Genomic DNA, 14,157 nt, shown 5'->3' with positions numbered 1-14,157 from the left:
TGATCTGCACTCATCCCAAATTTTTAACATTAAAGAAGGCCGTTCTGCCGATATAAACATATAAAGTTCTTCTTGTAGTGCAACATCTCTCTTGATCTGCATAGCTCGTCCTTCAATATCAAGAATCATGGCATCAGTCTTTGTTTTAGCTATGACTACTCTACCTTCCTTAATGTCATTTTGAATTTGACCAATTTGATCATCACTCAATCCACGCAAGCATCTAAACATTGAGACTGTGGGTTGCCTACGGCATTTTCCATCTTGTGAATATTTGCCTGCAATGTAATCCTCAAGGATGGAGATCCAACCATCATAAATGGCATCGCTTGTGATTATCATATGTACATCCTTCGTGGCAAAGCTATTGCCCAATGTTACCTTGCCAGTGTCAATGAAAGCCTGCAAAATATATGAATCCATTAGAATGCAATAATTAAGAAAACCGACTTGTAAAAAATGATTCATAATTAAAATCTGTACTTACATCCCAATTCTCACGATCTGGATGTCCTTTTGCAAGCCCTTGTTGTGCTTTCTTGGGTCTGTTAAAGAGAATCCATTGTCCCCTCACCTGCTTAAGTATATCAATGTATGGAGATTGTCTCAAGATATTTTGAGACTCCAGGTTTGCCATCTTTGATATCTCCACACAAAAGCGTGCGGGACAATTCACTACAATCCTTGCCTGGCAGGTGCGGTAGTAGTTCTTTCTTTGGGCCGTGCTGTTATCATCATTAGATGTGAATATTTTAGCAGCATATATTGAATGTTGTCCAGATAGTATCCAGTAGTGGCACTTGGTTAAATCCTTTTTATCTACCCTTTCCAGGGGCTGCTTTGTTTCAGGATTGAAAGGCATTAAATCTGCTATATTAGCAGGAGGCCTAGAGTTATAACCGAAGTCTGCAGCAAGCTTCTCCACATGCTCTTTGTTCAACCCTCTATATGCATAGCTTGGAGGAGCTTTTTGACATCTTGCAACTGGAATTGAAAATGTTGCATGCAACCCGAATGGGTAGTATTTTTCATATTCCACCAAGCCTGATGGTTTCTTTTGCCCTTTTTTTCCTATGACCTTTCCACTTGGCTCCAATTCACTACCACTGCTTCTTTCCACAACTGCTAGCATACCCTCTGGAGGTGTTCCTTCTTGTGGTACATCAACTATAGTTAGCTTTCCTTTCTTTTCTCCTTCTCTGCTACCACCTGGTGCTTGAACCATAGTCGATTTACCTTTCTTTGTTCCTTCCCCACTATCTTCCCCACTCTTACACTTCTTTAATGTTGCTGAAACTTTGTGATATGATTCAATGATTGTTGTCACTGTGTCAATTTCATTTCCATCAATTGATTCAACACTTATCCAACCTCTTGAGTGCATGTTGTCATCTACATCAGACTTCATACGAGATGCTTCATAATCGCTGGGATCCAAGAGAAACTTCTTATTTTGATTTATAATGATCAACAATCCAATATCTCCCTCTTTTCCAACCACATCTTCAGTGATTTGATGTACCGATCCAACACAAGTGTATGCACTTTTATTAGGTAACAAAACAAATAAGTGAACTCGTGTCAACTGTGCTCCCTCAATACTATATATGTCAAAGTACCAAGGTATGCTTTTTTCTGCAAATCCACTTACAACTTTCTCAACCTTCTTCACATTTGTGTCTTTCCTGTAAAAAAACCCAAGCAATATACAAACTATCATCTTTATAATCTTTAATGTTAGACAAAACACATTATCGATAAACATATCTGAAATAGAATCTAGAATTGACACTAGACATAGTAGTAGATTTGGAAAGCACTAGATTCTAGGGAGATTTGGCCGCACTAGGGAGATTTGGCCGTGCGGCCAAATCTTATGGGCTTCTTTTAAAGCACTGGAAGGGGAGGTTTGGATGTGTGGCCAAATCATATGGGCTTCTTTCAAAGCACCAAAGTTTGGGGAGATTTGGCCTTGTGTCCAGATCTTGTGGGCTTCTTTCAAAGCACTAGGGTTTGGAGAGATTTGGCTGTGCAACCAAATCTTGCTAGCTTCTTTCAAATCAGTCAAATCTTTCTAGCTTCTTTTAAATCACTTGGGTTTAGGGAGATTTGGCCGTGTGGCCAAATCTTGCTAGCTTCTTTCTAATCACGAGGGTCTATGGAGATTTGGCCATGCGGCCAAATCTTTTCAAAGCACCAGGGTTTGGGGAGATTTGTGTGCGGTCAAATCTTGCTAGCTTCTTTCCAATCACAAGGGTCTATGGAGATTTGGCCATGCAGCCAATTCTTTTCAAAGCACCAGGTTTAGGGAGATTTGGCCGTGCGGCCAAATCTTGCTAGCTTCTTTCTAATCACGAGGGTCTATGGAGATTTGGCCATACTGCCAAATCTTTTCAAAGCACCAGGGTTTGGGGAGATTTGTGTGCGATCAAATCATGCTAGCTTCTTTCTAATCACGAGGGTCTATGGAGATTTGGCCATACTGTCAAATCTTTTCAAAGCACTAGGGTTTGGGGAGATTTGTGTGCGGTCAAATCATGCTAGCTTCTTTGTAATCATAAGGGTTTATGGAGATTTGGCCATGTAGCCAAATCTTTTCAAAGCACCAGGTTTGGGGAGATTTGGCCATGCAGCCACACCAGGTTTGGGGAGATTTGGCCGTGCAGTGAAATCTTTTCAAAGCACCAGGTTTAAGGAGATTTGGCTATTCAGCCAAATCTTTTCAAAGCACTAAGGTTTGGGGAGATTTGGCTACGAAGCGAAATCTTTCTAGCTTTTTATAAGTCACGAGGGTTTAGGGAAATTTGACTGTGTGGCCAAATCTTGCTAGCTTCTTTCTAATCACAAGGGTCTAGGGAGATTTGGCCGTGTGGCCAAATCTTTTGAAAGCAACAGGATTTGGGGAGATTTGGTTGTGATGCCAAATCTTTCTAGCTTCTTTTAAATCACCTGGGTCTAAGGAGATTTGGCCATGCAGCCAAATCTTACTAGCTTCTTCTAATCACGATGGCATTGGAGAAGACTCCTCACATTGTCTAAAAGTATCCATGAGATGTGCAAATGTCAATGTTTGGCTAGTTCTTGACCTCTCTGAAAACCTGCTAAACATTGCATCAATATCCTCATGTGTATGCCCAACCATCAAGAATCCCAATTGAATTGACTTGAAAATCCCTCGAGCAACAAGTAATGATAGGTATGCAAACAAGTACCTATTCTTGTTTTCAGAACCACAATTATCCAACTGCAACAATAGGTGTTCGGGTAGTTTCTTATAAGGATTTTCTTGATGGGAGCTTCCAAGTCCAAGGTCTTTGAATGTTCCACCCACTGCTCCAAGATGAAGTTGTTGCTTGCCATTAGAAACATAGTGAGAATCCAATGCTTCTCTTGAGGTTAGTGCATTCAGCAGAGCATTGTCAGACCTTGGCATCCCATCATGTACCAAATCTCCAAGTGCATGGTTATCAAATCTTTCAAGATTTCTCAAACACAAAGCCAATGAACCAATTGTGAAGTTAGGATCCGACGGCCACAAGGATAAAGAAAAATGACCATAACATCCTTGACCATGTCCATGTGTTATCATGCCAGTCAAAGCCACTGGGAGCTGAAAGGATCTGTCTGTGTCCTTTGAACGATTGCGTAATCTAGGGATGGCTGTCTTCTTTTGGTCCATCTTATCATGGATAATGCACAAGTATGTCTGAGGATACATTTCAGAAAATCTGCGCCAAGTGTAGTACACATTTCTACAACTTTTTTGTTGTAACATGTGCTTTCTTCTATCTTCCATCAACTTATTATGTTCATTTTGGCATTTTGTCGCTGCAAGCCGAGCCTTGATTGCACTACATAAACCACACTTAGAGAATTCACTTGTTTTGACAAAGTTACATGCTTGGATTCAGAGTTCCATATGCGGTTGAATGTGGAAGTTGACATCTCCTTACAACCCAAACTATGCTTTAATTGCATGTTAACTTCATAGAGAATATCAACCTGCTTGTATACATCTGGTATCACCAACTGTGTTTCCCTTGATCCATCCTGAAGTGTTCTACATTTGTGCGGCATATGCTCAGAATTGTTATCCACAAAATCTTGGATTATGGCTCTACCCAGTTCTGTGTGGTCCCAACCTCTCCGCACGATTCCTTTATTACCATGTATGCACCTTCGTATACCAATTTCAAATTGCTCCCTGTATCGATAAAATGTTGTTTTTGGAATACCATGCATTTCATACCATGCTCTACAACAAACTTGAATACCATTCAATGAAAAGACATATTTGAACTGCCCATTGTCATCTTTTCGACAAGCAACCCCAAGAGTGTCATATACATAATTGGTGCGAGCCTCCAAACTTTGGCCCCAATACTCTATGCGTAATTTGGATATCATTTGATGATCGGCAAATTGACAACAATTTTGTTTACAACAATCAATCATAGATACTTTTATGACTGCATCCCTTGTGAGTCTAGATGATGCTAATGGCATGCCATGTTTTTTAGCTTTTCTCTTTATCATGCAATAACGCCTCTTTTTTGTGGATTTTTCCATTGGGTCCTCATCTTCCATGTGCTTTTTCCCAGAACCACTTGAAGAATTCATGGTGTCATCAATTCTTAATGAAGTTCCATCTATAAAGGTTATTTGTGCAATGGGCCATTTTATTAAGTGGATGGTATCGATGCCTGATACATCTGATACTTTTCAATTCCCACACCTAGATTACCTTCACCAAGCATCTCAAAATTTATAGGTTCAAATGGGTAGACATATAAAACAACACCCTCTGCAATGCTCTTGGTCTTCTGCTCATCCCATATTAAGACTTTCTTGTCCTTCCATGATTCTCGAATGGAAAACTCATCATATTCACATAGAGGTTCAACGTCAATGGTATCTAATGTTATATCATTCATTGGTACAATAGCTTCATTGACATTGTCCACACAACTCATTGATCGTGCTTTCCAACGAACAACACTACCCAAAGCCTCATAGACTAAGAATGCATCCATTGTAGGAAATGGAAGAAGTGCACTTTCATCCATACAAATATCGATCGCCATCGATACATTGTTTTCTCCCAAGGGCACACCTTGGCACATGTCATCATGTGATGTAGAGAATATTGTCCAAATGGCAACAATCTTTCCACTGACAAGCAAGTTGACTTTAACCCCCACTTTCAATGTGGCACCTGCATAGTACATAGCATTTGTTATAGTTCAATATTGATATTTGATGGTGTGACTTAGGATGAAAATGCTTTACAAGATTTCATTGCAAGACCAAATCTTCCTAAACCTTGGTGCTTTGAATTTTAGGCAGCAAAATTTGGCTACATGGTCAAATCTTCACAGACCATGGTGCTTTGAAAGGGAGATAGCAAGATTTGTCCACACAACCAAATCTCCCGAGATGCTGGTGCTTTCAAGAAGCCATATAGATTTATGCACACATCCAAATCTACTTAGACCTTGGTGCTTTGAAAGAAGCCCACAAGATTTGGCCACATGGCCAAATCTCCTAAGACACTAGTGCTTTGAAAGAAGCAATAAGATCTGGCCACAAGGCCAAATCTGTTCAAACCTTGGTGCTTTCAAAGAAGCTAGCAAGATTTGGATGCACGGCCAAATCCTTCGAGACCTCCGTGACTTCTTTCAAAGCACTGAGAAGATTTGGTTGTGTCTTTCTTTCAAACTTGGGAAGATTTGGTCGTGTGGCCAAATCTTATAGGCTTCTTTCAAAGCACTAGGGTATGGAGAGTTTTGGTTGTGCAACCTCCTCTTGCATGCTTCTTTCAAATCACCAGGTTCTGGGAGATTTGGCCATGTGGCCAAATCTTTCAAAGCATTAGGGTTTGGGAAGATTTTGCCGTGCTGCCAAATGTTGCTAGCTTCTTTCAAATCACTAGGAAGATTTGGCCACATGGCCAAATCTTCTTTCAAATCACTAGGAAGATTTGGCCACATGGACAAATCTTCAAACGTTAAATTTAAAAATTGAAGATCCAGATTTTAAATTTTAAAATTTAAAGTTTAAAATTCAAAATTCAAATTTTAAGATAAAAAATTCAAATTTCAAGTTTCAAGTTTCAAGTTTCAAATTTTGAAATTCAAATGTAGAGATCCTACTTTCAAAAAAATCGTACATGCTTTTCATGATTCACGCTATTACACTTTAAAATCATACTATTACTTTAAAAGCAAACTAGAAAATCTAAAACTATTAAAAAACCAAAACTTTAAAAGGCAAAGCTAAACAAGCCTTTTAAACCAAGCATAAAAAGTAAACCTATGAGAAGGAATTGAATTCATCTTCATGAGGAATCAAGTGCTAGGCTCACCTTGTTCTCTCCCTTCCTAGATCTCCAATGTGTACCTAGGGTGGTTTGAGAGCTTTAGGACAACGTCTTAGATGGGGTAGTTCTTGGAAAACACTCCTCCACCCTTGCTTAGCTAATTGCAAGCAAAAAAGTTCAAAACTATGTCAAAATAAGAGGTCTCGGGAGGCTCCCCATCCCAGTTTTGTTTTAGCAATGTGTACTTAACTATGTAGGTTTTAAAATTCCATTACCAATTCAACTCTCCATAGATTCCACACACAATAGTTGGATTAGAAAGAGGTCTTTTTTTTTTTTTTTTTTTTCCTCTTCATGCTTTTGGGGGGATTGCTCCCTCCCCCCCAAGGCATGCTTTTTTGGGCGGATTGCTTCTTTCCCCCCATTTTTGCTTCTTTCCCCCCTTCCTTCATCCTTGCAATGCCTTCCCGTCGCGGTTTCTACTCCTCCTACCATCAGAGCCCTCGTCCTCCTTCCTTCCTCGTTCCGTCCATCTTCTTCCTCGTCGCCCACACCGGCAGAATTACTCTTGCTCAATCACGAGTTGCCATCTTCGGATGCCTTGTCTGTTTCCCTCCCGCTTCCTCCTCTTCTCTCCATGCTTCTCCCCTTCGGCTCCTCTTCCGTTTGCCAGCAAGAAAGACAACTTCTACAATTGCTACAGCTACTCTCTCTTTAGCTCCTACGATGGCTACTCAATCATTCAAGTAAGAAAACGAAAGAAATCAAAAGCGTACCTAATTCTTGCATGTTCTCCATTTTCTCTATTTCGGAACACCTCGATTTGAAAGAAAGAGTCTTGTAAAAGTAGGAATCTCGAAGTGTGATTTGAAAGTAGGGTCTTTAGTATATGATTTGACTTTCATATCTTCAAATTTGAAATTTGAATTCTGTATCTAAGATTTTGAATTTTGAATTTTGAATTTTGAATTTTAAATTTTGAATTTTGAATCTAAGATTTTGAAATTTTCAGATTTGAAATTTGAATCTTAAGATTTGAATTTTAAATTTTAAATGGGGAGATTTGGCCATGCGGCCAAATCTTCTGGCTTCTTTCAAAACATACAACATTTGGCCGTACAGCCAAATCTCCCTAGATCTTGGTGATTTCAAAGAAGCTATAAAGATTTGGCATCACAACTAAATCTTCCTAAACCTTGCTGCTTTGAAAAGATTTGGCCACACAACCAAATCTTCCTCGACACTCGTGATTAGAAAGAAGATAGCAAGATTTGGCCGCATGGCCAAATCTCCCTCAACCTGATTTCAAGAGCTATGTTGATGGATGCCTATGCGATGGGAAAGATTCTTTAGTGGGACACTCAAAGCCTCTCCAATTTCGGTTCTTTATGCGAAATGAAGTTCCTATCATGCAATATAAAGTGCATCCATGATCATTAGATTGGCAACCAAGTGAAGGTGGCATTGAGTTGTGGAAGAGACATTCGGATGGTCATCCAATGCTACCAAGTGGAGAGCCACCTTATGTAACCATGTTCAAGTATGTGAAGGACCACTTAGATGTGATAGTTGGTATCAAGGAGTGTGTACGCTTTTGGGAAAAATGGGCACACTTGCAAGGTCCATAAGCATCTTTCACAAAGTTTTACAAGCCAGTAGTGAAGTACTGGAAGAGCATGATTGATGAGCTTGATAAACCAAACAATAGTGTAGAGGGCATGTACGAGAGATTTTGGCCAAAGACGCAACATATTGATTGTGTGCAAGTAGTTGATAATGAAAACGATGAGTTTCAAGGAATTGAAGAGTTGAATGATCATTACTGTGGACCTCAAAGGAAAAAGCCAAAACAATCATTTGATCCAATGGTTGATGTACAAAAAGGACACTTTCTTTTGGTCCGACCAGCAGAAAAAATTTACCCAATTTGGCTAGGCATTGCTCAAATTGATGTACAGAAGGATAATAAATCTAAAAATTTCAAGAAGGTTTTCATACAATATTGGGCACCTATATGCAAAAGACACAATGCACAAATTGAGGAGGTATATGCAGATTGTTGGATGTGCAATAAACGTGATCCTCCACGTTGGGAATCTGTTGATGCTATTGTATGGTCATGGGTTCCAAAATGTAACCTCTCAAAGAAGGTTTCCTCAAAGAGCAGCAACCTCCCCATCAAGGTGAAGATACCAACCATTGCACGCAAGCGAGCTTTATCCAATTTGTCTCATAGAATAGATTCCGACTCTGATGCTGACTCCACAATGGAGTGAAGGTACTTGAAAAGCATGACTTTTTTTTCCTTGCACAACAATAATTTAATTGAATACTGACAAATATTTGGAAGGTATGACATTGATCTTTTTTCTTTATCTTTTTTTTTGCAGACCATTGCTTTGTGGTTGCAAGTTCTGCACACTTGACAAAATATCAAGGACTAGTGTTGCATTCTTACTTTTTCTCCAACTAAACTAAAAATGGTGTTTTTGAACACCACCTTTTTTCGAGAAGAGGCAAAAAATGCTTCGTTAAACTCAAACATATGATGTTTTTTTCTCAGCTAATGCAAAACAGGCACACTCCAAATTGTGAGTTTCATATACACGGCAAAATCCAGGGAGAAAGTCAATGGAGTGCACTCAATGCATTATAATTGTAACCCCTCAAAAAATACCATGCATTGGTCGAAACCTCAACATTTGACATTTTATTTATGTTGATGCAAACCATGCACATTTGCGAGATTTGGATGGACTACCAAATCTATGGGAAAAATCAATGAAAAACATTGAATGTTACATAATTACAACCCCTCAAAAGTTCCCAAATTATCAGGATTTTCCCAAATTCTCTAATATGGTGTTAAAGACTAAGAGGCATTTAACACACATAAGACTCAGAATGATGTAATGTACTTTTCCCACCTTTTCTTGTGCTAGATTCACCATTAGTTGTAAATAGTCTGTTGAAGTGCACATGAATATTAAAGCCGATGTGGAGCGTGCCGGTGTTGAGATCATTGTTTATCACTTTGTCGCTATTTTCAATCATCTTGTGTGGCCATCAAAACATTGTTCACATGTTGGACGTGCAGCTTGTATCCTTCATTAGTTGCATCTTGCGAGGTTGCATGGTCCTGGAGGTCGATTTGCAATCAAGCTGCACTGGCAGTACCCTTGGGGTAAGTGTTGGCTTGCTGTTGGGTTGAAGGTCTAACCTTCGCAACATGAAAATGTGTTTATTTCTAGGGTGAGACATGACCTGTGGGTATTAGCCATGATGCTTTATTGGACGCCTGCCATGCCTTGTCGACACAATGTGTAGCATGTTTTGTTGCATAATTGACATTAAGTTTTGGTATGTTCAAAATGTCATTGAGATGTTGAAGGAAATACTTTAGCTTTTGCAATGAGTTTGTTATAGTAGTGTAAGTAAACTCCAACATGGGTAGGTAGTCATCCCAATTGGTTGTTCTTTAGTACCATCTGCCAAAAAATGGTTGGATGGAATGCCATGTTGCATTTTTAGGATTGTGGTTAGGAATGCTTCTACTCGTGCATGTGGGGGCTTTTGCATGTTTAGTACTACAATTGGTGTTCTTGCCTAGGTGATACTAATATGTGCAGTTTCCTCAATTTTGGTTTGCAGTTGTTTTGTAATGTTTTCAGAGCCCCTTGGGTGGATTGGTAGGAAGTGTGATGAGTGAGTCATTTTTTGTTTCATATGAATGGATTTGTTGCAAGGACAGATTGTTGGCTTGTAGAGTGATTGTTGTGTGTGTGATGCTACGTACATGTGACTAGGAAGTTATTGTGTTGAGGCTTTTTGTGACTTTGTTGCTCTCTTGTAAGTGTATTTATTGGTGCTCAAAAGGTGACTGCCTCTCTATCCTTAGCCGTTATGTGTGTAGTAGGACAGATCGATCCACCTATTATGTTTCTTTTTTATATTAGATAGTAAGCTAGGTGAGATGGGGTCATCCACATGCGATAGTGCATTCTAGCCAACCCCGTGGCCCTAGGCACTTTATGGGTTTGGCATCAATCATGCCATTGTGAGACCTTGAGAATGATGGGCTTTTTCAACAGTTGTTGGCTGCAGCAAGAATTGCTTAGGCCCGGCCTATAGGTCAAAACATTATAGAAGCATTGTTGAATGGAGTTTCGGTGGTTCTGGTAGATTGCGGCTACTTTGCTAGCATACAGTAATGAGTGGTCACTCCAGTATATGTACTTCGTGCTTGGCATGATCGTGTTTATTTGGGTTTTTGTCCAAATGTGGTCAATTGTAGACCCGTACACTATTGTTGGGTGTGCCATGATTTGTTCCATTCCGTGCCCGTTCATGAGCTGCTGAAGGTGTTGTAACGCTGTGGTTTTTTTGTTGAAGTCAATGTTGAAGTCCCCTACTACATAAGTTAATGCATTGTGTGGAATGCGAAGTAGCATCTCGTGAATTGCAATCAACAACGCTTCTGTTAGTGCTCATGGGGACTTGTACACATTCAATACTGCAATGGGTTTTTCCCTTTTTCTTTCTAGCACACACATCAAGCATTCAAAGTTATCACAAGAGATTGTTGATGTGTGTGTTTCCTTCAATTCTGGCTTGTAGTATGTCACAAGGCCTTTGGTTGGTCGGATTGCCAAGAAGCCTGGTAAGCTTATCGTCTCTATTTCATCTGCATGCATTTTTTGTAAGCATAGGACATTGGCTTGTAGAATAGTTGATGTGCACATGATGTCGTTTATGTGTGGGTGGAAAGTTCTTGTGAACTTTAGACTTTTTAGGGTCATGTTACTCCCTTGTAAGTCTGTCTGGTGTTGCTCAAAAGGCCATGTCCTCTCTGTCCTTAGCCGTTCTATTTCTAGCATCACAAGCTTGTCCACTCTAATATGTTTCTGTTCCACATCGGGCAATAATTAAAGTGATGTGGGGTCATGTACACATGACAGTGCGGTGTAGACTAGCCCATGTCCCTTTACTCTTTGCAGGTCAAATGCCAACAATGTCATTGTTAGGCCTTGTGAACGATGGATTGTTCTTGCGGTAGCTGCTGGTTGCATTGGGAATTACTTTTGTGTGACAGTATTAAGGTGGTCCTTCCCAATTTGGAACTCGTGCACTACTTGCTATAGTGGTGTCCATATTGTGCTTATGTTATGGTTGTATAAAGACCTTCTCTCTGAATGGGTTCTCATGCCGGCCTTATGGTCATTGAACTCAATCTAGGGTTGCTGTGCTCTTCAGTGTACTAGAATGCACAGGCCATCATTGATGTTCAGGTTTCCGGAGCATACTTCGACAATCAACCCTATCTTTAGTTTTAGTGTGTTGTGTAACCCTCCAGTGCATTTTGGGTCAATTGGAATCTTGATTGTTTTGTTGCATGTTATATGCTTGATGTCTTCCATGTGAATGACATGTGGTTCATTTTGGAGAAATTGAAAGATAGTCATTGTGCTGATCATTTGCTGCATTCGTATAGAAGAGGTGTGGTATTGTGTGCTTGTTCTCAAGAACTCTTCTGTAGAGGCTATTGAGCAGTTGGAGTTCTTTTATTGTTTGTGAGCCAATTTGAATCTTGTTGAGGAGGTGCAGGAAGGTTTCATTGTCTTGCCACATGGGTTGGTCCAGCTCATAGTACTTAACATAAGTCTTCCAAAATGATGAACTCATCAACGATGACGATGAGTGGTCAAGGAAAATCCAAGAGTCTTTCGTAGGGCTTGCCTGACATAAGTCCCCACAGAACTTCCACAGAAGAGCATGTCCATGCCTCCAAAAGGCTGCATGTGGTTGTGTTTTATCTCGCACATGCGCATGTCTGCTGCCACAAATGTGTGTAGACCAATTAGGGACACCTCATCAAACACTATGAGGTCAATGTTCCTATGTAGTGGAAAAAGCTTTTGCAATGTCTCCACTAACAAGCTGGTGTAGTTTGTTTTGTGAGTAATGGCAAATGTAGTGTAGAGTGTATTGTTAGGCCCCCAATGTTGTATGTAGCTTTTTCAGTGTAAGCCAATAATAGGACTCTGGGCAATGTTGGGTCCAACATGTCAAGGTGCAAGTAGAAGTGCATTAGTGCATGCACAAGAACCATCAGCATAAATGTTTTTCCCATGCCTGTGTTGCCCGTTAGAAACAAGTGAAACTTATATGTAAGGTCTAGTCTCTTTTTCAACATTATGTCGTCCACTATCCTCCATTGTTTTGGATTCAAAGCACGCATTTTCTCATAGTACAATGCATTGGGAATCATAATGAATGTGGATTTTGTTAACAAGCATTTCTTGCGTTGATGTGTTTCATTTCTTTCCCGATGTTGAATTGGTTCATTCTTTGGAAGGGGTTTCTGCCTATGGATCTTGAGGCGTGTTTGAGCTGCTACATGCCGGGAAAGCTGGATACGTTGATAGCTTGTTAAACCTTTGCTGATTTTGTTCTATTGTGTCTCTATGGTCACTGTACATGTCATGCCAACTATGGTGTTGCTCATCCAATGTAGGTTCTTTCATGTGGAATGGTAAGTACAGCAAACAAAGCTCTCTGTAGTGGTTCTCAGGGTCTTTCTCCTTGTTGTAGTTATTGAATCGTGTTACTTTGGCCCTTTTTCTTGCTCTTTTTTGTTTTTGGGGGATTGTGTATTCACTGACAAATGTTACTAAGGGTATTGAGTGTAGAGTGGAGTCATGTTTCATGTACTTCATGATGATGTCATCAAAGAAGATGTTGCTACTGTTTTGGTCCATTTTCTCGAGCCGTGTTTTACGACACAGTAAGAGCGTGCGATCATCTACTTCACTTGTGTTGATATACATGAAGTTGCTTGTTGATGTGCTAAGCAGTAGCGATAAACATAAGTACATAGCTTGCTGTGTGCTGATGTGCTACATGTTCAGTATGGCATTTTCGACTTTGCGTATTCACTCGTTTGCTAGTGCATTTGCTCGTAGGCTTTCGATTGTTGCTGGCCTTATAGCATCATTGGTTTCCTTGTCTATCTTCATTATGTATGATGTGCAGTATGAAGCTACACCGTGTGGATTCAAGATGAACTGAATATCAGTGTTTGCCCCCCAAAGTTGCGTCAAAGTCTCATTGAAGTTATTTGTGTATATGCCCCTAGTTTTCCTCCATAATAAAATGGTTGGTTGTGTAATAGTACTATGCATTGCATCAATGTAATCCTCCTCAGTAAGCTGCAACTAGTTTAGGAACAAGTCCATCATCATTGTTAGGATGGCTGGGTTTTGTAACAGAGTTGAAACATGTTGGTAATTTTCCTTTTGTTTTGTTGAATCATCTGTAATTTTCAAATGGCTACAGGATTGTTGTTGCTCGCATAGGTGGACAAGGGAAGCCGAACTTGTAGTTCTTTCCTATCTTGCGGCATGTTTTCCTGTTCTTGTCCTTTTGCAAGTCCTTGTGACCATCAATGAGCAAGGCCATGTCTATTGTTATGAACTTGTCGATGAACATTGTGACTACTTGATTCATTGCCAAGCCAAAAGAAGGTGCATCCTCAATCCATATCAGTTCATGGTCATCTTGGCTCCCTCTATTTTGGAATTGTTTCACAAAGAAGAAATCAGCCACCTTGCCTATAATTGTTTGATCGTGCTTGAGCAACGTCTTTAATTCTTGGAACTTATGCACATACCCAGGGGGCTCACTCTTTATAAACCTTACATAGCACATGTGAGAAAGCATGTATTAAAAATACCCCTATTCTTTCATTTTTACATTTTCTCATGTAATTGTGAACCCCCTCTTGCATGTATACATTTTTCAATCTTAAAATTTTGAAACCCCCCCCCCCATAAATCTAC

At 39.9% G+C, this 14,157-nt stretch overlaps 1 pseudogene; it reads right to left on the bottom strand.

Annotated features, from left to right (window-relative positions):
• LOC147896144 (uncharacterized) overlaps positions 1–13,777 on the bottom strand; it is a 32,106-nt pseudogene extending 18,329 nt beyond the window's left edge.
• Positions 13,778–14,157: the final 380 nt, after the last annotated feature.

The sequence above is a fragment of the Dipteris shenzhenensis genome, chromosome 12 (assembly GCF_047967505.1).
Source record: "Dipteris shenzhenensis isolate YYH24624 ecotype China chromosome 12, Dip_SZ_1.0, whole genome shotgun sequence".
NCBI classification, from domain to species: Eukaryota; Viridiplantae; Streptophyta; class Polypodiopsida; order Gleicheniales; family Dipteridaceae; genus Dipteris; species Dipteris shenzhenensis.
This window is presented reverse-complemented; position numbering and strand designations above follow the sequence as displayed.